The sequence below is a fragment of the Sapajus apella genome, unplaced genomic scaffold (genome assembly GCF_009761245.1).
Source record: "Sapajus apella isolate SASKATOON/1434 unplaced genomic scaffold, GSC_monkey_1.0 scaffold29, whole genome shotgun sequence".
Lineage (NCBI taxonomy): Eukaryota > Metazoa > Chordata > Mammalia > Primates > Cebidae > Sapajus > Sapajus apella.
Window position 1 is genome coordinate 4,616,359 of NW_022436969.1, and position 24,174 is coordinate 4,640,532.

At 38.0% G+C, this 24,174-nt stretch overlaps 1 protein-coding gene across 1 annotated transcript in view; it reads left to right on the top strand.

The window, feature by feature from the left end:
• CHST9 (carbohydrate sulfotransferase 9) overlaps window positions 1-24,174 on the top strand; it is a 292,367-nt gene that overhangs the window by 170,954 nt on the left and 97,239 nt on the right. The gene's annotated exons all lie outside the window — the stretch shown is intronic.

Here is a 24,174-nt window from a genome sequence, read left to right on the forward strand (position 1 = left end):
TTCTGGTGATGATAACCATCCCTAGAAAGAACAGCCTAGGTGACATTGTTGGAGTGCATAAAGTCTTGAAGGGTGGGGAGAAAAACAAGCAAACTACCATCCTTGTCCTCAAGGAATTTACCAAGGAAACTAAAGGCTCTGAAGATTGATTTCAGTTATATATAGGTTGTTGTTTACTTTTTTGAAAAAGTTTACATTTTTTTCTATTTTTTAAAGTAACACTTTCCTGGCACATTGCACAATAATCTATTTTTTTAAATGTCTTCCTCTATGAATAGAGTAAAACCTCATTAATTCAGATACTGTTAATGCACCATTGACAATTTGATCTGGACTAAACTGAAATTTAGCTTTGAATTGTCTGTAAGGAATGGATTTGCTAAGTGAAATGAAATATTTGTAACCAATGTAAAAAGAATACATTGTTTTCTTGGCTTTAGCATGCAGTGGGCTTTAGGCAAAAAGATTCAGCTGTAAAATAAGGATTATTAAGGTCACTAAGTAGATGTCCCCTTAGACAGACATTATTGGCAGATAGCAGTATTGAAAGTGATAAAACAATATTGCTTTCAATAAATTCTGACTTCTCTAATTCAGGCTAGATCTTCCTCTCCTCTTTTCCAGACTAATTATTCTAAGCGAATGAAGTTTACTATTGTGTAATATGTGGGTGAAGTATTTAGTAATAGAAGAAGATTAATTCTTATTATCTTAAAAATCTATAAATATAAATTTTAATTTTCAGATGCTTATCTGTAATGTTGATCATCTAGATGACAGAAGTGTATTTACAAGAAAAATGATGTATTATTCCATTTTCTTTTTCATGGTCTCATATGGATTTTTTTTTTATTTAAAACTCAACATTTTTCAAAGCAAGCAAGTCAGATTCCCAGGGTGATAGCAAAGATTTGAGGTAAGGGCAAAAAACAAAATCAGATCATGCCCTCTTTGCAGTATGTTGACAAATTGATGTAGTAACTGAGTCACCATGCATTTATGTATTCCTTTATTCATTCAACAAACACTTAGCCAAGGGCCATGCTTATTGCACCAAAGGATGTAGAGATAAATAAAATTCTCTTCTTGTCTTTGTTGTACTGGTATTCCATAAGCTGAGACAGAGATGGAGACAAATGACTCTCTCATGTGATAAGCAATGTGTTATCCCCATAAACAGAGTACTTCACAAATGCACAGAATACAACATGAAATCGAATAGGAAGAGTTGGGAAAATATTAGGTAATAGTTATCACACTTGAACTGATTCTTAAAGAATGAATAGAATTTCTACAAGTAGAGAAAAGGAAGGACAGCCTTTCAAGCAGTACAAGCAAAAGCATGGAGACATCAAAGCATATGTATTGCTCAAGTAAAACAACGTAGACTTAGAGTTAGTTGTATAGAGCTGAGGGAATGTGGGAGTAGCATATGGTCTATACATAAAGGTATATTGCCAGGAAAAGATGCCCTTTAAGTGGTCAAAGACAACAATTGGAGTTCAGAGGGAGAAAGATTTGAGAGTCATTTGCATAGAGTTGAAATGTGAAGAGATGGAAATAAATAAGATCACTCAAGGGCACAGGAGAGAACTTTTAGGAATACAGAATCAGCCTCTTCCTGAGACAGGAGAGAAGGATGGGTGGGGAAAAACTAAGCTCAGTTTAAAGATGGGTATAAAGAAACTTGAGGGGCTTTATGTCTGAAAGTTTACATTTTCTTGCCACTATACTGTGAGTAATCATGGGATGTAGAATAGAAGGACACAAGTTCAAAACCTAATTCAGCCACCCATGAACAATGCAACATGGGGAGGTCATTTAACCCTGTAAATTTCCATTTTTCCATCTGTGAAATGGAGGAAATAATAACATGCAATTCATAGGTCAGAGAACTTTATAACACATGTGGAAGCACTTTATAAACTATAATACACTTGGCCAGAACACATGCTGGATGAGTCACTGAGCTTTGTTTATTAAACAGGGATAAGCTGGGCATGGGGGCATGTGCCTGTCGACCCAGCTACCCAGGAGGCTGAAGTGTGGGGATTGCTTGAGATCAAGAGTTCAAGATTGTAGTGTGTGATGATGATTGTACCTGTAAACAGCCATCCAGTCCACTCTGGGCAACACAGTGAGATCCTATCTCTAAAAAAATCAAATAAAATAAGCATAACAGCACATAGCTTACATTAGTTACTGAAGACATTAAAGATAAGATATGCACCATGTGTGCTCTTCTGTGAATAAGAACTTGTCTCTTGGGAAAGAAAAAAAAACTGCAATGGGGAAACAAGACAAGAAAGAGACATGGAAAAATGTTTTTAAGCAGAATTAAAATCCCATCCTGAAAACATGGGTTTGCAGGTACAGCCACACCTATGTACTCTGGAGCAGCTGAAATGAATAAGTTGATGGTCTGGGGTTGAGGTAGATCAAAGCAGGTATACTAGTGGCTGAGAGCAAGTGCCATTGAGGAGACAATTGGAAAGGTTGGCCAATGCAGATCCCAGAATTTTAGAGGCCCTGTTCTCTGGCCTCAGCCCTGGTTTGGCAGAATGATGCCCTTTCTATTCAGAGTCTGAAGCCTGTGGTCCTATGACTTCTTGTTGTCAAGAAAGTGAGTGGCTTACACGAAAGATTGAGCATCCGGATGTCTCCAAGGTTATATGTTCTCACCATCAGCTAAGCTCCAGCCCTGACACTACTGCTCAGAGTAGGACAGTGGCCAGCCAGACCCCTGCCTGACCCTCCTACCCTCTCACCTCCCACCCTTGGCTCATATCCCAACTACAGCCTATTCCCAGCCTCCTCGTCCACTTGAACTTTCATTCTTCCCTAGCACATAAGGCAGTAAAAAAGCTGTCCATCTCCTCTGGAATGGAAAAGTAAAGTTTGGCCAACTATTAAGAAAAAGGAGCCAGACTGCATGCTACCTACTCCTCATACCTTTAACACCAAGTTTAAACCTCATTCCAGAATTTGCTGGTTGCAACAGGCAAGACTGCACTTCCTCCCACACATGGAAGTAAGTTATCTCACCATCCACTAGGAAAATGTTCGATGTCCTCTTAAAATGTTTAGTGAGCCTTGGGGACCCCAAGAGAGTTGCCAAGATCTATCTTGATAGTTACTAAACTTACCTCTGAGAGAGATTTGAACTGCTAGAGCTTTCATCCTCAATTTGCCAAATGGCGGTAATAAAGGAAATATAGGCTATCTCTTGCACATTATTGACTTCCATTTTAATTAATCTAAGACACATTCCTCATTTGGGAACATGATTGATTCACTCAGTCAATGGTTATTCATTAAGGATATACCAAATGCAAGGTGCTAGCTCCTAGTCAAGATCTTTGGAGATAATGAATATAACCAGCTCCCATGAATAATATTTTAAACATCAGGAAAAACCTATCCAATTAGACAAAATTCCAGGTTCCCATGAAAAGACAATTCCTAAGACTAATTAGGGATTGAGAAACCCAGAGCATTTTCTTCTCTCTTTTTAGCCTTGGCTCCCAAAGCCCACTCTTCTGTGACTACCAACATGAATTACATGAAATTCACCTCCAAGCACCTTGCTTCCTGTAGATTTATTTCAGTCTGCTGTGGTAACTTGCTAATGTGGAGATTGCCCCAGGACACCTTAACACCCCTAACCCCACAGGAGGGACTTCCCTACACAGCATAAGCCACACTGAAGTGCAGCCCTGCCTTTCCCAGGGTACTAGGCACCAAATAATGTGTCTCCTAATACAATTTCAGACAGGGTACTCTCTCCCATTCCACAAAAGCACATCAATCCTTTATCCAAGGTGCTTTAATCTAATGTCATGCCAACCAGCCCCCCCCCACCACCCATACCCTCTACAACTCCCGTTTTATTTCTGCCTGGTGTGTATGCAATCTTCATTCTAGATCTGCTCAAGAAAGCAACTTACCTCTCATTAAAAACAAATGCAAAGACAAACATCTATTTATTTTATTTCTTTAACCCTAATTACACCCTCCTTCTAGCTCCTCCTGTAATCAACTTGTCTCCCATTTATGGGTTTTTTTGGTGTATGTTCTTCTTTACTCTTATTTCTATCCTTTACACATCTTACAGGTTTAGTAACCCTTGGAATATGGCCTTTTGGTTTATTTCCCACTTAGAAGAACACAAGACTCATCCATTCAGTGGCAAAGCCAACATTAGGGAAAGGTGAGCAGTGGCATGTCATTAACATGTTTTTCTCATTTTTTTGCCATGTAGTGAAACAGTGTTCAATTTGGACCAGTTCTGTGAGTCCTTGACAGCAAGAATACAGCCCAGACTAGCATTTCAGATTTGGAGATCTTGATAAAGTGTTCAAAGCAGAGTCTAAAACTTGACTCTTCTGATTCTGACTCCTATACATCCCTAGGCCTCCATTTACAGGGACTGAAAGAAAATACTTTTCCTCTATTTTGTAAGTGGAGAGTAATTCAAAATCATTTCTTAGGGTCATTGAACTGAGAAATGCTCCTTGGAATTTCATGAAGAAAATCTTGAGACAGGGTTTATGTACCAGCAAAAGGATACACATATTCAAGGATGATACGTTTTTACATATTGATAGCATACTCTCTCTCGGAGTAGAGGGCTGCTTTTGTGCCAAGCTGCAGTGCCATGTGATTTTAATGCTAGAATTGCTCCTTGCAGGCTACTGCAGGTCTACACGTCGGCACTTGGTCCCCTAGAGCTTTGCATTTGGTAGGCACATTCTCCTGGACACAGTTCCTGAAGATGACTATTGTTTACCTGTACTCAGTGTCCTTGCACTCATTTGGCAAAGGAGGGAGGTGCATCATATTCACAGGCGCTGCTGACTGCAGAGAGACAGCTGCCATACATAAGTCAAGACTCCAGCTTCGCATGGGACATGACTCAGGGTATTTTCAGGGACACACGTTGCCAGAACCTCTGCACTCAGCTTCTCGGAAGAAGGCACTATGGTGTTAGACTCAAGGGTGTTGTGATGAAGGTTATAGAGTGTGAAGAGGGCAGGTCCCCTTCTCCTAAGCGTTCCTGTCTGGCAGGCCCACTCCCCTGCTCCCCGGCTTGCGTGGAGCATGTTTCCCATTGTCAGTCTGAACATTCTTTTCTATAAATCCAGGATTACCAAAGCTGGTAGGAAAGGATAGTTAGAGACTTTTCTGGAGCTTTCCTAAGCTTTTGTGAGAATTAAGCCTTATAAATCTTATAAGAATTGATGAACATGATGATATTTTTAAAAATTCAGCATAAATCTTCAGATTTGTAGCCCAACAATCTCAACTGAAAAGCCCTTAGCCTCTAACGGAAAGAAAAAGTACTGTTTGCCAGCCTTATCTACTCTCAGACCAAGCCTCAATTTTCCAACAGTTTGTATATTCTAGGGCTGTCCTTCTCACACGTATAAAAATAGTGAAGTTGTTGGGTTTTTTTTTTCTTTTGTAGGGGAAAGGGCTGTATATGATTATTCTTGTATGGAAATAATTAGCAAAGAAAAAGTGGCCCCCCACAGTTAATTTAGCTATTCTCTTAAATATTTTCCTGGTACCTGAATTACAAGACCATAATATTTTAATAAGCTGATCTGCAAGTATTTTTCTCCTTCACATTGAGGTTCGGAGTAATCTAGAGGGTCAAGGTTTTCAATCTTTTTCTCTTGCATTAAAACAGTCTGTCATTTCTATCGTGACTATACCCGAAAGTCAATTTTTTGGGCCTTGTTAAAGTGCCCTGTAGAATAATTCAGTGGTGATGGGGATGAAGCTCTTCTCAAAGTGTAACTACTCCCCTTGCTGGTATACTGTGGCAATGACATCCATCTCTGAAAATTTAATCTTGATTCTGGACAAGGATCTTTAGTTTTGGTTTCTGTAATCTATGCTTTTGAACTTCACTATAAATTGAGGCTTAAACTAATGAAACTGGATGCATTAATGTTGTTCTCATACTTGATAAACTCAGTTGTTAAATTTATAAAATACAAGAATTTTTAAAATGTCTCACATGCCTAGAAAGTAGGGAAATATTCCAAATGGTGTTCAGTAATACGGTTTTTAACAAAATAATAGAATCTCTTAATTTTAAAATTGATATATAATTTATAATAAAATGAACAATCTTAAGTGTTCTCTCAATCTAGTAAATTTTGAGAATTGTACACACCTGTATGCCAGCCCCCAAATATAAGGTATTGAATCTCACACCCTAAATAGTTTTCTCTTTGGCATTTCCAGTCAATTCCAATTCAAAACCTCATCACCGACCTCCCTACCCCTCTTCCACCTTCTCACTACTTCCCAGGAAACCACTTCTTACATATTTCACCATAGTTTCGCTTGGCCTATTCTTGGACTTAATATAAGTGGAATCACACAGCATGTACCTTGTGAAGCCCCCTTTCACACGCCATAATATTTTTGAGATTGTTGTGTATATCAGTTGTTTGTTTCCTTTTTGCTGATGTGTGATATTCCACTGTATGACTACACTACAAATTACTTATCCATGATCTTGTTTTTGATGTTTGGATTGTTTTTAGTTTGGGGCTATTATGAATAGGACTGCTAGGGACATTTTTGTACAGATCTATTTGCGAATATGATGTTTTTTGACTTATCATGGGGCTATGTCCCAACAAGTCCATCATAAGTCAAAAACATCGTATGTTGAAAATGCATTTGATACCCCAATAAACTCATAATAAAGAAAAAATATCATAAGTTGACCATTGTAAGTCCAGATGCTCCTTGACTTACAATGGAATTATGTCCCAATAACCCCATGGTAAAGTCAAAAATCCTAAATCAAACCATTATAAACCAAGGACTGTCTGTATATGTTTTTATTCCTGTTGAATAAATACCAAGGAGTGGAATTGCTAGACTGTAGGTAAATGTCATTTGGGAATTTGTAAGAAACTCCCAACCAGTGATGATGAAAGTTCCACCAGCTCCTTATCTTCATCAATCGTGACTGTGAAATGGAGTCACTTGTGGATTTAATATGCATATCTCTGGTGGCAAATGATGTTGATCATCTTTTTTATGTACTTGTGCCTGTTTGTATGTTTTCTTTTTAAGAAATGTCTGTTCAAGTTTTTTCTCATTTTTATTGGATTACTTGTCGTTGACTCTAGGAATTCTTCGTATATTCTGGCTAGCAGTCCTTTGTCAGATACATGTATTGTGAATATTTTCCCAGTTTGTGTATTTGCATATTTACTTTATTAAAAGTGCCTTTGGATGAGCAAAAAAAAATTAATTTTGATAAAGACAATAAATTAGTTTTCTCTATACGGTTAATTCTTTTTAGTATCTTGTCTAAGAAATTTTACCCCAAATTTACCCCAAGGTTGTAAAGGTATTCTGCTACAACTCAAAAAGTGATAATAGCAACTTGTAAAATCGGGACTAATAATAGTAAGGACAGTTTGCAGGCAAACAAAGAGGCATATTTATGGTGACTAAAACACAGGGATGTCTCACTACTTTCATAAATTTGTGATTAACTGTTAATGTTCCAATGTCTCCTTGGTTCATTCTCTTTTTTCTGAGAAATACAAAGTAGAAACAGAAATTTGAGTGTTTTGAAAATTGTCAGGCTTGAAGTACTAGAAAATCTCAATGTGAGGTTTGAATGTCCCATGTATTATAATGACTTCAGATAACGATCTTTATATTACAAGTGATTTTAAAGTATTATTCACTGTCTTTTAGTAAGGACTCCAGTCCAGGGAGCCAGAACATACTATTTCTGTTCTTTATCCTCACCTTTGCAGCAAGGGGATAATGGCAAATTATCAAATTCGCCTAATAATATTATGTATTGCATATAGTGATTTAATGCTGTAAATCGGTATTTAAATGAAGTCTTTAATATCATACATGTGTACTATATCAACATAGATGTAGATGCTATATATCTATCAACATAGAGATAGATGTAGAAAGAGATAGTATATCTATAAATATGTAAAGTCTTTAATATCATGCATACTATATCAACATAAATATATACATACACACTATAAAGGGAGAGATTGATGTAGGTATAGATATATAAAACACCCTAATTACCTTTATTAAGATAATGTTTTAACATTACCTAGAGCTTAGGAAAGCTTTAACACTGTTTCCTTTGATTAGTGTTTATTGACCCATATTGTGCTAGACACTGGATCTACAGTGGTGAGCAAACGACCAGGTACCTGACCTCTGGGAGTTTACTGTCTAATTGAGGGGAGAGTTAATCAAGTAAACAAAGGTAGTTTTTTATTTTGTTAGATTCTTTGCAGGGAAGCTACAGGGTGCTGTAAAGACAGAAACAGGCACTGCCTGTGCAGGTGGCATCTAATCATAAACTTGGATCAAGAGGGACCCAACCATGTAACAAGTGGAGAAGAACACTCTGTGCAGGAGAAGCAGCAAAGGTGGAATCCTTAGGCAGGTAAGAGCCATGAGTTCTAAGCCAAGGTGACAGGAGAGGAGAGAAACAGTTAGGGTGCGGTAGGAGAGAGGTGGTGGTGAGCATGCTGGTCGTGCTCAGGGGTGATATCAATACAGACTGCTCTGCCTTTCAGCAGCTTATAAACCAAGCCACTCTCCTTACAAAAGACACATGATGCGTTTATAGCCAAAATAAGCCAGAATTAATACTTTTGTTTAGAGTGCCCAAAAAGCAACTTACATTTGTAAGTGGTGACTGATAATCCAGGGCTGGGATCACCAGGATCAGAATTCTCAGGACAAGAGGTCTATGGAAGGGTGAGACAGAAAGGGGGTTTGAATTTAGGCTCACCAAGTGGGTTTGAATTTAGGATCCACATCAGGTACATGTGCATGCATATATTGAGGAAGTCTGTAGAAGGTCACGTGTCACATGATTAGGCTGAAGCAAAATCTTAAAATAATGTCCAGGACTTAGACTGTGACCTTGCAAGGGACACAAAATCTCACATACACCATCAATCTGAGACAGACAATATGGACTGCAGAGAAACAAGAAGCAGAGAATTATACTAAAAAGGGTTTTAAAGAATTCATAGAAATTGTGCAGAATGAGAAAAGAAAAGAAGACCTGAAACCATGTGTGGAATCCTCTACCCTTTAGTCAGCCTAGTCTATTGGAGTACAGGAGCCTCTCTGTGACTTTTGAATTTTTCAAGCCATTATTATTTCCTGCTATTAGGAAGTATGTACATATGAACTGGCACATGTCCCTCCACAGAGTCTCCAAGAGAAGCAAGGGCATGTGTGACTAGAAGCTCCCAACAAGACTGCGGACAGGCAGATGAATGAGCTGGGTGCAGAGTTCAAAGTCAGTGTCCCTTCTTTGATTCCACGCCCTATGCTGTCCAGGCAGCTCTTCTCAGGTCCCTTTCCCCTCACACTCTCCCAAGGATGCACAGTGTCTGCACACACACACACACACACACACACACACAACTCCCTCTCTAGTGATCATTTAAACTTGGGCAAATAAAAAATGCGTTTCTTTACACTGAAAAATTGGAGAAATGTGCCAGGATGACTAATCATGGGGAATGAAATTCCAGGCGGTTGAGCTTGCAGCACAGCCAGAATACACCAGCTTCAAGAATGCCTAGCAGGGAACTCCAGGAATTTTAATACTTTTTTTTAAACTTTGGATAATACCTTTTTTTTTTTTTTTTTTAGCTTTGGGATCACATTGATATCTGCAAATAACAATAAATAAAACCTAGTTTTAGGAAGAGGCTGAAATGGAAACAAATATTCATGAAGTAAATCATTAACTTCATAGGTGGAGTCAAAAGACTAAATATAGAAATGAATGAGTAAGGGATGTAGGGCAGAGTCCTCAGTGACCCCCACTTGGGATTGATAAAGAAATAAGCAAAAAAAGAAAAAGTAGAAAAGAGAGAGTCCCTAAAAGAATGGCAAAAACTGGGAAAGCAAAAAAGTATCACAGCAATAAAGGTCAAGCAAATGTCTAGAGTGTGTTGTGAATAGTGTTTACTACAATTGAGAAATCTACCAGGTGTAAACCAGAAAAGCTCCCCCCTTTTCTGGGGCAATGTGTACACAGAAAATATTTTTCAATCAATCACTGTTCAATTTAATTTTTTTGCAGGAAGTGGACTTTATTTCTTATATAAATCCTCCAGTTTTTGATTTGCTGCTTTCAAAATCTAGAAGTAAATCTGTGGATAAGCTTGGCTGTTTCGTAATAGAGCAGTTTGAGGGGCTCCTTTATGATACAAAATATATTTTTGTTGAGTTAGTTACAAAAACATTCATTTTAACAGATCTGTAATTCCTTCAAAAGTTTCCCATTTATTGTATTAGCTATTTTTTCATACCTCCTGAGGCTAAATGTGGTAGTTGATATCACCATGGAATTGGAACATAGGAGCATAAAACTAATTTACTCATTTGACTTTTAAATTAGTTTTGTGTGTGTGTTAACTACAATTGAAATGTTTTGATTATGAATAATGCCAGGATGAACTGGTACACTCCATTGACTTTAATGAAGTGCACATGTTCTTGTAGGCTTGTGAATGAGGGCCTGGTTTCAGAGTTCTTGAATCTTATTACTTAATATTTCTTGCATTCACATATTTTATTTATGATAATACCACAATCATAGCTTTCTAACTTCATGAACACAATTGAACTTAAATTTTATCAACTTTTCCAAAGGGCTAACATTACCAAAGGTGTGCCTATCCTACTTTTACTTAAAATAGTTGAAATCAATTTATCAAATTCAAATTAGCTTGCATTTTCTACATCACTATTATTTGAAAGACACTATGTCAAGAGATTAATTTTCAAGGAATAAACAGATCATCTAAAAAATTCTAGGTAATTAGAACTTTAAAATGAAATTTTGAATTTTCAGTGGCATAACAAAATGTATATAATAAGTTAAATACCAAACAACACCTGCTGCTAATATATGCAAAAGAGAGAAGCTACTAGGAAAATTCTCAATAATGATATTAATTGCACAGTACCTTGAATAAGGCTCTTTGCTAATTTTTTTAAGCTAAGGAGTCCTTTCTTGAATTAAATCCCTAGAAGTTGTTAGAAGAGTAAAGTATGCTCAGATACTCGTAGGTGTGTTTGAATTTCATGTCATGGATCAGGGCCTTGGGCTCAAGCTTTGGCTTTCTTGTTTGTTTAATTATTTTTCCGAATCTTTTCATGCCAAACGAGTAATCAAATTATAAAAGAATATTTAAATTAACAACTGTTTACTCAATCGTAGAAAGGTAAATGACATAATAATTCATGAATCTACCAATGTTGTGTGTAAAGGGCTCTGAGATGGAAAGTATATTCAGTATGTGTAACATGCTCTGAAAATTAGCTATTACTGTTACATGTACAGACGTGGCAAATGTTATGCCCCTCACAAGTTCATGGAATGAGAAACCATGAATACCACTTTACTTGTTGCTATTGGATACACTGCATGTGTCATGAAAGTCATTACCAGTTGAATCATATAATCCTTTGTTTCACAAATGATAGAGTTTAAGTGGCCCTACCCAAGCTCGTACACTAAATGGAAGAAATAGATCGAGAAGGCAGGACTCCACTGTACTGGTTGGACAGAGGTATATGACAAAGGCAACATATATACACTATAGGGGTAGCCTAACATTTTGCACACTGTTAAGCCACAGGATATAAAATTAGATCCTATGTACAGTGTATTAAATTAGATGTAATTTAATATCCAGTTTCATAATTTACATTCTTTGACAGATGGCCACTAGCTATAATTTTTAGCCCCATGTCCAAAACTGTTGAGAATTCAATTTAGTTGTCACTGTATCTTTTGCTTTATTTTGGACTCTGAGATTGGAAATATATGAACTGAACTAGAGTTCTAAGTTCACTACATCTTGTCTGCTCTACCTTACTGAACTGCAGGCATTTGTTTTTGTTTTTATTTGTTTGTTTATTTATACTTGCCATTTGCATGCCAAAGTGCTCTGTAAGCTGTAAAGAACTATAGTTAACCCTTGGAACAACATGGGTTTAAACTGTGTGGGTCCACTTATATGTGAATTTTCCTCTACCTCTTCCACCCCTGAGCTAGCAAGACCAACTCCTTCTCTTCCTCTCCTCAGTTGCCTACTTAATGTAAAGACAAGGATGAAGAGCTTTATGAGATCCACTCCACTTAATGAATAGTGAACACATTGTGTCTTTCTTATGATTTTCTTAAAAATATTTTCTCTTCTCTAGCTTACTTTATTGCAAAAATACAGTATATAACACATATAACATTAAAATATGTGTTAGTCAACTGTTATCAGTAAGACTTTTTAATCTACAGTAGGCTATTAGCAGTTAAGTTTGGGGGGAGTCAAAAGTTATACTTGGATTTTTGATGGCACAGGGGGGTTGGCACCCCCCTAAACCCTGTATTGTTCAAGGATCAACAATACACAAATTATAATTAACAAGTAGGAATATACTTATATATTTGTCAGTTTATGGAACTGGGGGCATACTACTGGCATCAGAGGTTGGGCAGATGTACGCCTCCCCTTCCCCCAGTATCCTGTAGAAAGGCTTGCATGGGCTGAAGCACAACTGAATACATATGGGCCTGTGCACCAAAAGAAGAGGAACTCACTTCCACATTGTAAAGTGCAAAGGCAAAGGTGGTCTTGAAAGTAGAAAACAAGCAATCCAAACTTAGGAACCAGTGCACAGGGAATTGTCAGGAATCGCCAGTGGCCAGCACGTGCTGGCCTCGTGGGAACTCCCATGAAGAGGAGAAACTGGGAAGCAGAAGCCGTGAGTCTAGCTCATTGCCTGGCACTCAGAGAGATACCCAGCTCACTCACTCACTCATGCCTTCTAGTCTCCTTGAGACTGAGAGTTTGGAACCTTTTTAAGTAAGATAAATAGATACAATAGACAGCTGAGTAGTTCAAGTTCAAAGGCTCCCTGAGCTTACTTCTATTGTCTTCTCTTAAAATATCTCCCCTTTTCAATTCCCACCCCTGTTCCGGGTGGCCACTCTAGTCTCCTGGTGGAATTTTTTCTATCTAGCAGCCTTCATTCTACTAACCCTGACTTGGCCCCTCAACAAGTGATTTACTGCACGGTGCTACTCTTGTCTGTTTTTTCCCAGCCTGACGATGGCTCAGAGTTTTCTTCATGGGGCCCTGGCCCTCCTATTCTGCCTGGGCTGCGTCCCTTACCTTCCGCTCATCGCCCTGCACTCAGGGCATTGGTGTGCTTGATTCTATGAACTGTTTGAAGCATGTCTCTTTACATCAATGAGCACTCTCTACTCTGTTAAAATAATTCCTGCATTCCCCAGGAGAAAATGCAAGCCACTTCAGTGGTGTTTTATTATAGGAATTTAAATAAAGTAATGCAAATGACTATAGGCTTGCTATTTTGTCATTCTTTTTTTACTTTATTCCTACATTGTCCAGGCCAGACTTTCATGTCACTAATGACCCAAAAAGACCCAGAGATAAATCTTCCTGTGGCTTCAAGTCCTCCTTATTGGTCTGTCTCCATGCCAGGGGTTCGCAACCTTGGCTGCATGTCAGAAATCACCTGGGGCCTTTACGAAGTCTGAATACCTGGCCTCACCCCAAGAGCCCTGGTCTCAGCAGACCTGTCACTCCTCAGCCACTGCCTACCCAAGGCTGGTCTGCTCAACATATTCACTGCCCTCTCTTTCCTTTCCCCACCATCTGCCCTTGAGACAGCTCATGGCCATAATTTCTGCAAGTGACTATAGCTTCTGCATCTGGCATCCTGAGCCCCTTAGAAACAGTCACAATCAGGAAATTTCCTATCAAATATCAATATGGGGCTTCCCATCATCCCTTGAGACATTTCTGCTGATGCCAAAATACACAGTAATGATAGGCACCCATTCTTGAGTACGATGAGAGACAGGAGCTCTATCTCAGGCAATCCTCAGATCAACTACATCAAAGACATTATTATCTTCATGTTGTATATGAGAAACCCACGGTTCAGAGCATCTGCTCCTCAGCCACAGCCCCACAGGTATAAGAGGAGGAGCTAGGAAACGAGTCTGAGGCTGTAGGGCAGCAGACCCTGCACTCCTCCCATTGCACTTGCCCTGTCTCTGTCCTGGTGGAACATCAGATCACTTGAGTTGACCGTAAGATAGCAACTGTCTTGATTTACCCTGAAATCAAGTCATGTAACATTACTTCAGGTCATGTAATATTCATGTATGGCCAATGACTTACACTACACAAGAACACAGGGAGGGGGGGTGTTTTTCTTCACGTCACTAGAATTATAATAGTTTAAAAGAAGGAAGTCAAAGTGAGGAAAAAAACATAGACAAGAGAGTGACCTCCCTTAACTCCCCAGGGCTAAAAGTTAAGGATATGAGATCTCTCTTTCAGCTGTCAAGTATCATTTTGTGATCTTAAATTTACTTCATATGCAAAAATATATACCTTCAGACATGTTATAAAGGGGAATACTGAGTACGAATGAATTATATTTAAGTAAAATACCTAGCAGAATTAGAAATATTGCAGTCTAAGATTTATAAGGCTTTACAGAAAACTGAGGTTAGAGAGTTAGATATAAGTGAAAACAATAAAACCAAAGTATTCCCTTGTTACTTTTTCCAGTTTAATTTAGAAACTATGCCTTCTGGTTTTACCTCCAAGGCTCATGGGGTGTGTATTTCTGATGCAACCCCAAATAATTTATCATGGATTTGATTCTACTAAAGGCAAAAGCAAAAGATAAGAAAGCCATAAAGTGAATGGCAGGAAGGCTTCTTCACAGTTCAATAATGCCAAAGAACTCAGAAGCTTTGTTTCAGCAGATATGTTTTATATTTAAAGTATTTGATGGTACCCTTTTCAGCAGAGCCACAGAATAATAAAAGCTTATTTAATTTAATTTTCCACTTCATTACTGCCCAAAGTACAGGACCAAGTGAAGGAATGTCCTCACAGATTGCATGTCATGTGTCAGAAATTTATTACCATACTGCTGGCATTACTTCACCCACCTATCTATAATGTTTTAATTCTGAACCGAAAGAAAGGAAATTTTACTAAGACCCAGATCTTAGCCTGACGATCACTTGGCAAATTCCATTAATCCAAAGATCTGTGCTTATTTTTTTTAGTAAAGAATCATGATCAACGAATTCAAATTATCCAGTGTTTATTAAGCAATAATAAGTGCAGAACAGCATGCTAGAAAAATGAGCTCTTTGTCATGTTCATAAAAACTCTTAAGGTCACGATTTTACAGAACGGGCTCTTCAGGACACACACTTAACCATTGTAGGTTTTGTCATCCATAAAATAGAGTGTGGTCCAGACTGGAGGGGAGAGGAAACTGTCTCTATGATCCTTTTCAACATTAAAGACTTGAGATTCCATTTCTGAATCAGAGTTAGAGATTGTTACAAATTGCAACAAAATATTTAGGCAGAATCAACAGGACCCTTTTTCTTCTTTAAGTCCTTGATGTATAGGGCAAAAATCTACCTGAAATACAGAGATATATTTCTATATGTGTAGGAGAGAAGAGCACAGGACAAGAGTGAGAGAGTACTTGCAAGTGATTCCTTTGGTTTTCAATTCCAAGTTTTGGTATTTTGGACAAGGAAAGGAAAACAAAAACAAAACAAAACTGAAAAACCAAGAACCTGCTGCAATCCTGACTCCACATTGAAGGACCATTGAAGACTCAACTCTTCTGATGATGGCAGAAGAATATTTGGAATGCCAATATTCCAGAATACTTCCTGTGAGCCCAGCACTCCCTAAAGGAATAAAAAAGGAACCAAGATAGGTAGGGAAAAGAGATAGGTACAAGAGGACGGGGGAGCAGTTGAATGAATCACTGCCCCTTAGCCTAGCAAGGAACTCATTTAACACTTTTTGCAATTAATTTTCACTTTACCCAATTAAGGATTGCCAACTTAAAGAAACATCTGCTCAATACACACTGTTTCAAAGCCAAAAGATATATTAAGTGGTGACAAACTACAAACTAGAAAAAGAACTCCATTTAAATGGATTGGTTTTAATATAGCATGCTTAAGAGGGACCAAGTGTAAGAGGGGAGATAATGCTTTTCAGATTTACATGTGACGTGCTCTCATTTCTAACTACTTGATTGTTGTTATTAATACAAATGCTTGAAAGTCCTGCTTGACCATTCTGAAATTACTTCTTTAGTTAGGTCAATCCTCTGAAATAACCATTCCATATCCCCTCAAGTGTGAAATTTAATCTCCCAACTCCATCTTCTTCTCCTTTTCAGTGGATGACCTTCCTCATATTCCAGAGAAGTTAATAGATGGCACCTACTGAGATCTATCTCTGATACCTTCACCAGATCTGTATACACCAATATGCTTTGCTCTCATTGCCTTCTCCTTCCCTCCTGTTACAAGGGAGGAGTGGATCCACCTCCTGTCAGTGGTGAGTCATCCCACCTATGCTGTGGGTCCCATCTCTTCATGTCCTCCCATGGAACTCCCTGATGGATGACTCGCCTTCCCTTCTGGGTCTTCAACCTCTTCTCTACTGGATGCTTTCTGTCAGCATTCACAATGCTCTGTATTCTCTCCCCACCAAGAAATAAATCAATCAAAAAATGATCTTCCTGAATCCTGTGTCCCCTTCTAGATATAGCTCTTTTCTTCAGCCTTGCATTTCAGAAGACCTATCTATACCCTTTCCTTTCCCTCCCAGACCCTATTCTTTCGATGTTCACCCCAGTCTGCCTCTGTCCCAGCCACCCCACTAGTTTGCTCTTGCTAGTGTTGTTCAATTCAGAGGACACTTTATTGTCCACCTGACACGACCTGTCTTCATCTTATTATCCTCTCCTTCTAGAAAAAAAGGATTTCCCCTTTTTTCTCTGACTGTTCCTTTTCCATCCCTTTGAGTTTTTTTCTTCTATCAGAATTTTACTTATTATATTCTTCTTGGCTTGGCCTTTCACTTTTTAATCTATCCTCTTTCCCACTTATAGTGATTGCATCCGCTCCTGTAAGCCAATGTCTATTTTACACTTGCTTATCTTCAGAACATTGGAGCCATGTAACCACCTGCCTATTGATATGCCATTAGTATTACCTGCCTCACACCTGGCCCTCTTCCAACATCCCTCAATTCAGTAAATGTCACCTCATGGCTCCTGCTGGAAACTTAGGACTTGATAATTTCCGTCTTCTTCAGTCTGCATTTTCAATTAAGGGCTATCAATTTTACCTCCAAAATATATATCGTGCTGTCTGTTTCTGTCTTTCTCTCCCAGCCGGCATCTCTAACTGGCTATGGAAACAGGGGACAGCCATTTTATTAAATAGTTATAATTGGAAGAATTACTTAAGCAGAAAAATTTCATAAAGAGGTAACATTGTCAACAATTCACATTTTAGTGAATCCACACTTCAGTGAGTTTCTCTACCATGGAGACGTTGATACCAGAGTGGGGATTGTGCCTGTTGGATTTGGAATTTTAAGAGCTTAAAGTAAGTTCCATGGAATACATACACACACACGCACGCACGCGCGCACACACACACCCACAAATGCTCACATACAAGGAGGACTGGACTGGAGACTGAAACCATAATATGTGCTCTCTCCTGCTTTCTTCCTATGCTTGATATTGCCATGACAGGATTACCATCTCTGCCCATTCATTAGTGCCTAGTTTACCTGCACAATGGCTGTCCGATGACCTGGCTTTGCTGTCTGTGACTTGATCCATCTCAGGGAGATTGGACAATTCTATGCAGTTTTTATATGATGGATTGAACAGAAATAAAAATTGCAGGAATCCTAGAAAGACTGAGAAGCAATCACATAAATCATTTGAATCTAGAATGGTGGAGGAGGCAAGCAAATGTAGGACAAAACAGAGCTACAACTGCAGAGGGGAAGTAGGCTTTAGGAACAAACAATTGTTACAGCTATCTAGGACACGGTGAGGATAAACAACGAATGACCTCTGACATCTCAACGATACTTGAAATCAAGTGAATGGAATTTAAATGATTACACAGGCCAAACAGTATTATAATAAAAATTTATATGACAGGGAAAACTGTTATAAACTCAGTTCACGACCCACACATTGCTGGAGGTTTTCAGAACAATCATAATACTTACTTGTGTCAAGTTCATTGGAATTGGTGGACTTCTATGAATATAACATACTCTTCCCACACCTGGGGTATACATTTTAGAGGTCTCTGAAAATCGATTCATCAATGAGCATTTGATCCTAATCAAATAAATAAATACATAAATATTAATAAAGCCTAGAGCAGCTGACCTCCTCTCTTAGGGCACAGGCTAAGATCTATTATTCTGATTACCACAGAGAGAAAATTCCAGTGGCATACTGATCCTTTTAACTTCATGCTAATCAGTTTTCCTTTTATCTAGCTCTGTAAAAAGGTGATGGAAATAAGACTAGGGCGATACAGGTAGTGGAAGTGAGAAAAACCACAAATAGTTGAAGCTAAAAATTCTGAATAAAGAATTAGAAGTAAGTCTTCTTGTACAGCTATGGGAATATAAATATAATAGACCTGGATTCTCATTCAAAATTAGTTTTACTAGCCCAGTAGTCCCTAACTTTGTTTCCATCCGGGAAGTGGCTAGGAAATTCAACATGCTTACATCAATAATAGTGGCTCAGGGACCATAAGGGCAGAACTGTTGTTCAATTCTTGAGTTTCTCCTGCCCCTAGTGGAAGAAGAGGTTCATAGCTAGGAAGAGCTTTTCCACCACCCCCAGGAGACATTGATGCCTCCCCTGGAGAGCTGCCCCTTCCTCCATGGAGACCAATTGATATAACCCCTTTGTGCCTCAGTTTCCTCATCAATAAAATGAGGAAAATATATTCAAGGATCTTTTAATGTATAAAGCAGTATACAAAGACAAGTATAATATCTTCTACTTGCATGTTTAAATTCATAGACAATTTGCTAAATATGATACAACAGGACTGGATTTGTTGAATGTTCTAGTTAAGCTCTTGCATACTTAGGATCTAAAGAGAATCTAAAAATAGCATCGATTAGAAGTAAACATTATCCACACTCTATTTAAAGGTCATTGTGACTCTGCTTCAAAGTATTAAGATTGGTTCCACCAAATATTTTTAAAGAGAGAAGAAAAGACACAAGGTTGGCCTCTATAAATTATTGGGCTGAGCATTTTAATAACTATCATTTATTAAGTCCTAAATATACACAGATATGCTGCTAAAAGCTTGACATGTAACATCTCATTGAATCCCCGCAATAATCTTTTTATTATTAGCAGTAGTATTCCCATTTTACAGACATAAAACTGAGGCTTCAAGAAATTACATAATATGCCCATATCACCCAAGTCACTTAATTAGTATTTAAGCCTAAATATTTATTCTTACAATGTCTAGGTTTCATACTAGATTTATAGGAATATCAGAAGTGATTGAGAGAAATCATAACTGGAAAAATACAGCCTGTCATTCTTCATGTCTGTGCTGCCATTTTGCTGTTTCACAAGCTGAATAAAAAGAAATCATATCAGGAATCTGAGTCTTCACATAACTTAACAGAGGAGAGGAGACAAAGACGAATCACATTTCAATAGTTAATTTTGTTAATAGTATAACTTGGGAAGTCCTGCTTTTATTTTAAGGGACTGTGAATTTTTCCAATTATAAATTAATTTTTAAAGAAAAACAGTAATTTATTATGGTGTCCTAGACCTACTCAAGAAGCCCTCCTCTCTGCCTAATTACAATAAATTGATCGAAAGTTGGATTGTTTATCCCTACGACACAGCCACATTTGTACTGTGAAAAGGGAAACTGTTAGAACAAAATTACTGTGAAAGAGATTTTGAAATTGGACCTTGTCACTAGGGGGCACTTAGGGATATGAAATCAGCATTGCCAAAAGTATTTTCTGAAATAAAACAATTAGTAGCATATGTCTTAAGAGAGGGAAAAAATATGTTTATCAACATAAGGATTCAGCACCTCCCTTGATGGATTATTGTTAGGTGCCAAGCGGGTTAGAGAAAAAGGACCGTTTAAAGTGGGCACAATTTTGAAGTGAGAAATCTTATCTTTTCTCTCCATCTGCCTTTGACCACTGGAAGCACAAATGTGTTGTTAAGAAAAACAACATAATAAAAAGAAAAAAGGCAGAAAAGAACAGCCGAGCAACGACCCCCCCCCCCCCAACCCCCCCCCACCCCGCTCTGCCACCAGCCCCCCACTGCCCTCGCCCTCCTTGGTCCTTTCATCGCCTTCTCCCTGGCCTCTCTTTCCTCCTTAATCCTCCCCTGAGGAAATTGTCCTTCCCTCTGTTGCTCGAAGTAATTTGCTCTTCCTTTTTACAAGCCTATCTTTCTTTCCGTTCTTCCTCCCATTATGCCTAGTTGTGTTCTGCTTTATTGTTCTTCTCTGCTTTCATTAGGTGTGAGACTGAGTTCTGGTTTGGGTTTTCATCCCTGTTTTGTGAGTACCTTTTTTTTTTCCTTTTCAGACATTCATATTCCTATTTCCATAAGAAGTCAATAAAATGTGTTTCCAGGCTCTGTTTTACTTAAACGTGATGGTAATAGATAACACGTTATCTGAGGCTAGAGGAGAATAGTTTCTCACATTGATCAAGTAAATGGGGAGAAAAATTGGAGCAAATAACACATTCTTACATTACAGTCTTTCATAGGAAACAATCAAGCAGAAAAACATATTTCATGGTGTATATACAACACTAAACCCATAGATTGAAAAGTGAAAGTATAGCAAAAAAAAAAAAAAAAACCGAAAAGCTTGTTTTTGTCCACGTGATACCCAACAACCAATTTAATTGATTTTCTTTTCCAAATCCACCATTTCTTTTGGATGTCATGTGCAGGAGTTGTAAAGTACAAAAAAATCACGAAGTGCCATATGTAAGGAATATCAGATATCCCCACAAAACCTTATAGCAGAAATGGAAGACCTTCAATTGCCCTACTCCTTAGTGTGAGGGGGAAAAAATCTTTCTATATTATGCACCCTATCTGCGGAAATTACCCTGCAGTTATAATTAAGAAAATAATTGCAAGTACAATTTACCAGGTCCATGCCCATCATTTCATCCTGTAAATTGAAACAAAGAAAGCTTCCCTGCACTTCACCCAGCGACCTAGTTTGTGAGCTTTGGGCTAACCTCCCATGAGTGGTAGATCTAGGTCTTCTTGAATAATGAAATGGTGGTCTGGGACTGGGAATCATGAATTTGATTCCTTGTTCCCCTGACTCACCATGTGGTCATGGGAAAGTCTACACATCATCAGTTTTCTGGTAGGAAAATGATTAGGATAATTATTATGCAGATTACTCTAGAGCTTTGATTTCAATAAGCCACTCTTAGCACCTCACTCTGCCCTCAACCTTTAAATAAACTTTTCATTCACACAAACAACAAATGTTATTTCCATATCTCACAAAATTATTCTTTTAAAATTATTTTCAGAATACAGTTAATTTTTTTTTACTTATGTAACGCTAGGTCAAATTATAAGATTTCTATCTAGTTAGCTAACCCATGTGGTTGTGTTACAATGTACAGGTAAATTAATTTTAATTTCAGTTGTTTAAATTAGTAAAAGATTTTCATCTTTTCACATTTCTGCCATGAACTTTTCTTCCCACTTGAAACTACTCTGCTGACCTAACTTCAAAATTTATGTGTTTATTCACACAGTCATTACTTTAGTATTGCATAATTTCTTAACACTTCTAGAAAGATAGAATATTTGCTTTTCTTGTGAGCTGTATTATACAGATGCTCCTCATCTTATTATAGGGTTACATTTCATTAAGCCCATCATAAGTTGAAGACATCATGAATCAAAAATGCATTTAATATACCCAACTTACCAGACATCATAGCTTAGCCTAGCCTACAGAACACTTACATTAGCCTACAGTTAAGCAAAATCATCTAACACAAAGCCTATTTCATAATAAAGTGTTTAACATCTCATGTAATTTTTTGAATAATTTACTGAAAGTGAAAAACAGAATGGTTAAATGAGTACTCAAAGTACAATTTCTACTGAATGCATATAGCTTTCACACCATTGTAAAGTTGAAAAATCATAAGCTGATCCATCATGAGTCAAGGACATAGGTCTGTATTACATTGCTATATTGCATTCACTTCGTATTGTCTACTAATATCAAGACGATCCACAATGGCAAAGAGCTCAGTTTTTGTTACAGGAGGCTACATAATGCAATAAAGGAAATAGCAAGGCTATTGTAGCCTTCCAAGTGAGCTATGGATTAAAAAAAAAAAAAAAATTAAGGATGGTGCAGGCCTCCAGGTGGGATTCTGCAGTTTGTGCGCTGCATGTTGAATCAAGCTATGGGCCCTGGCCCAGGATGAATTAGCCCAAAGGAAGAAGTGACTTTTTCTCATTTATCCACCCAGGGGATGTGCCTTTTTTTTCTTTTTACTTCGTCAATCTTGAGTGGGCACTTCTTTAAAAAATTGTCTTTCTGCAGGGGTAGCATTTCGAAATTCACAAAATGTTCTATATATTCTTGGCCCTGAGTTTAGAGGTTAGGTAGTTATCTCATGATTCTACTGTTCCCTCTGCCTTTCCCCCATCTTCCTGGTAAAGGTCTTCTGTTCCATGAGTGTTTCTGATTCTATGCCATTCCTCACCTGAGTGTGCCAATCCATAGCCCACATTTGTGTTGACCTTTTACCTAGTGTAAACTTCTTTCATAAATAAGTAGGCTCTTCTGAAATGAGATCCTCAATACCTCAGTCCTCTCCTATCCCTGCTCCATCCCACCATGCATTCTGAGGGCTCCCAGGAAGGGTATGCACAGCAAACAGAATCAGGGAAGGGCATGCTCTTTTTTTTTTTTATGTATATATAATGCCTTTATTCCAAGCTCCATGAAAGTTTTGCCAGCCAAAGTTAGAGGCAGGCCAACTAGCCTCCAACCTAACTAAGTCATGAACCTTCTTTTCTCTCCTAACTAGTTCCACATCCAAATCTCAGCTTGTCTTAATAGTCTGAAAGTAAAAACACTTCTAGGAAAGCAATAAAAAATTGTTTGCAAAACAAATTTCTTTATACTTCTCTTGCTAATGCTTCATGCTTCACCCAAATACATTATTGGACTAGATGCAGCATCTCAGCACTCCATGGGCATGCAGTGTGAGCAGCCAAAGGTGGTGACTCTTTTCCAAGAGAATAGAATTCTCCCTCTTCCTCCTCTTGACCTACCAAGTTTAATATCCAATCCTAGAGTCACTCAGGCTTTTTATTATTCCCTTAGAGAAGATAAGTAGATCAGTACATAATCTTACATGCACACACATCATCACCTCCTACATTATGTTTTGTATCCTCCTTATTCTTCAAAGAACCTATTTATAAATCTACTCTCCCTGTAAAGTCTTTCCAGTTCCCCTAGTGAGTTAGTTGTTTCTATCTCTATGCCTTCTGATTTTATCTGTGCACATGCCTTATAACTTTTGGGGGAAGTGATCTCCAGTGTGGGTTGCTCATATCCCAAGGGGTATGCAAGATCATGTACTAGGGAGAAATGATTAGAACTTCCATTTGTTCTAAGAGCAAAGCAGATATGATTAGACAATTCAGAGGTCTGTGGTGAATCTAGAGAGCATGGTTAGCTATAAATACGACTTTGGAAACCCAAGTGGGTATCTGACATGTGATCCCTCCAGGGATGTCGTAGGAGGAAGTTGAAGATGTCATTTGTGTGTATTCTTTATCCTTTTAAATCTCTATTTTAGGGTAGAGGTAAATTGTATGAGATCAAAATATTCTACCATGGTGGTATATGATAGAGGTGGGATGGACAGAAGGATGGATAGATAGATAGATAGATAGATAGATAGATAGATAGATAGATAGATAGACAGACACATACATACATACATACATACATGGACAAAATAAATAAATGATAGAGGGAAAGTGCGGTGCAATGAAAAAGGCTTTAAGACTGTTTCTCTAGGCTATGGACTGCTAGGCTAGGGCTTCTTCATCTCCATGTTTCCAGGCCATATATCACTCGCCCAATAAGTTAATTTTGAAAGAATAGATATATTATTT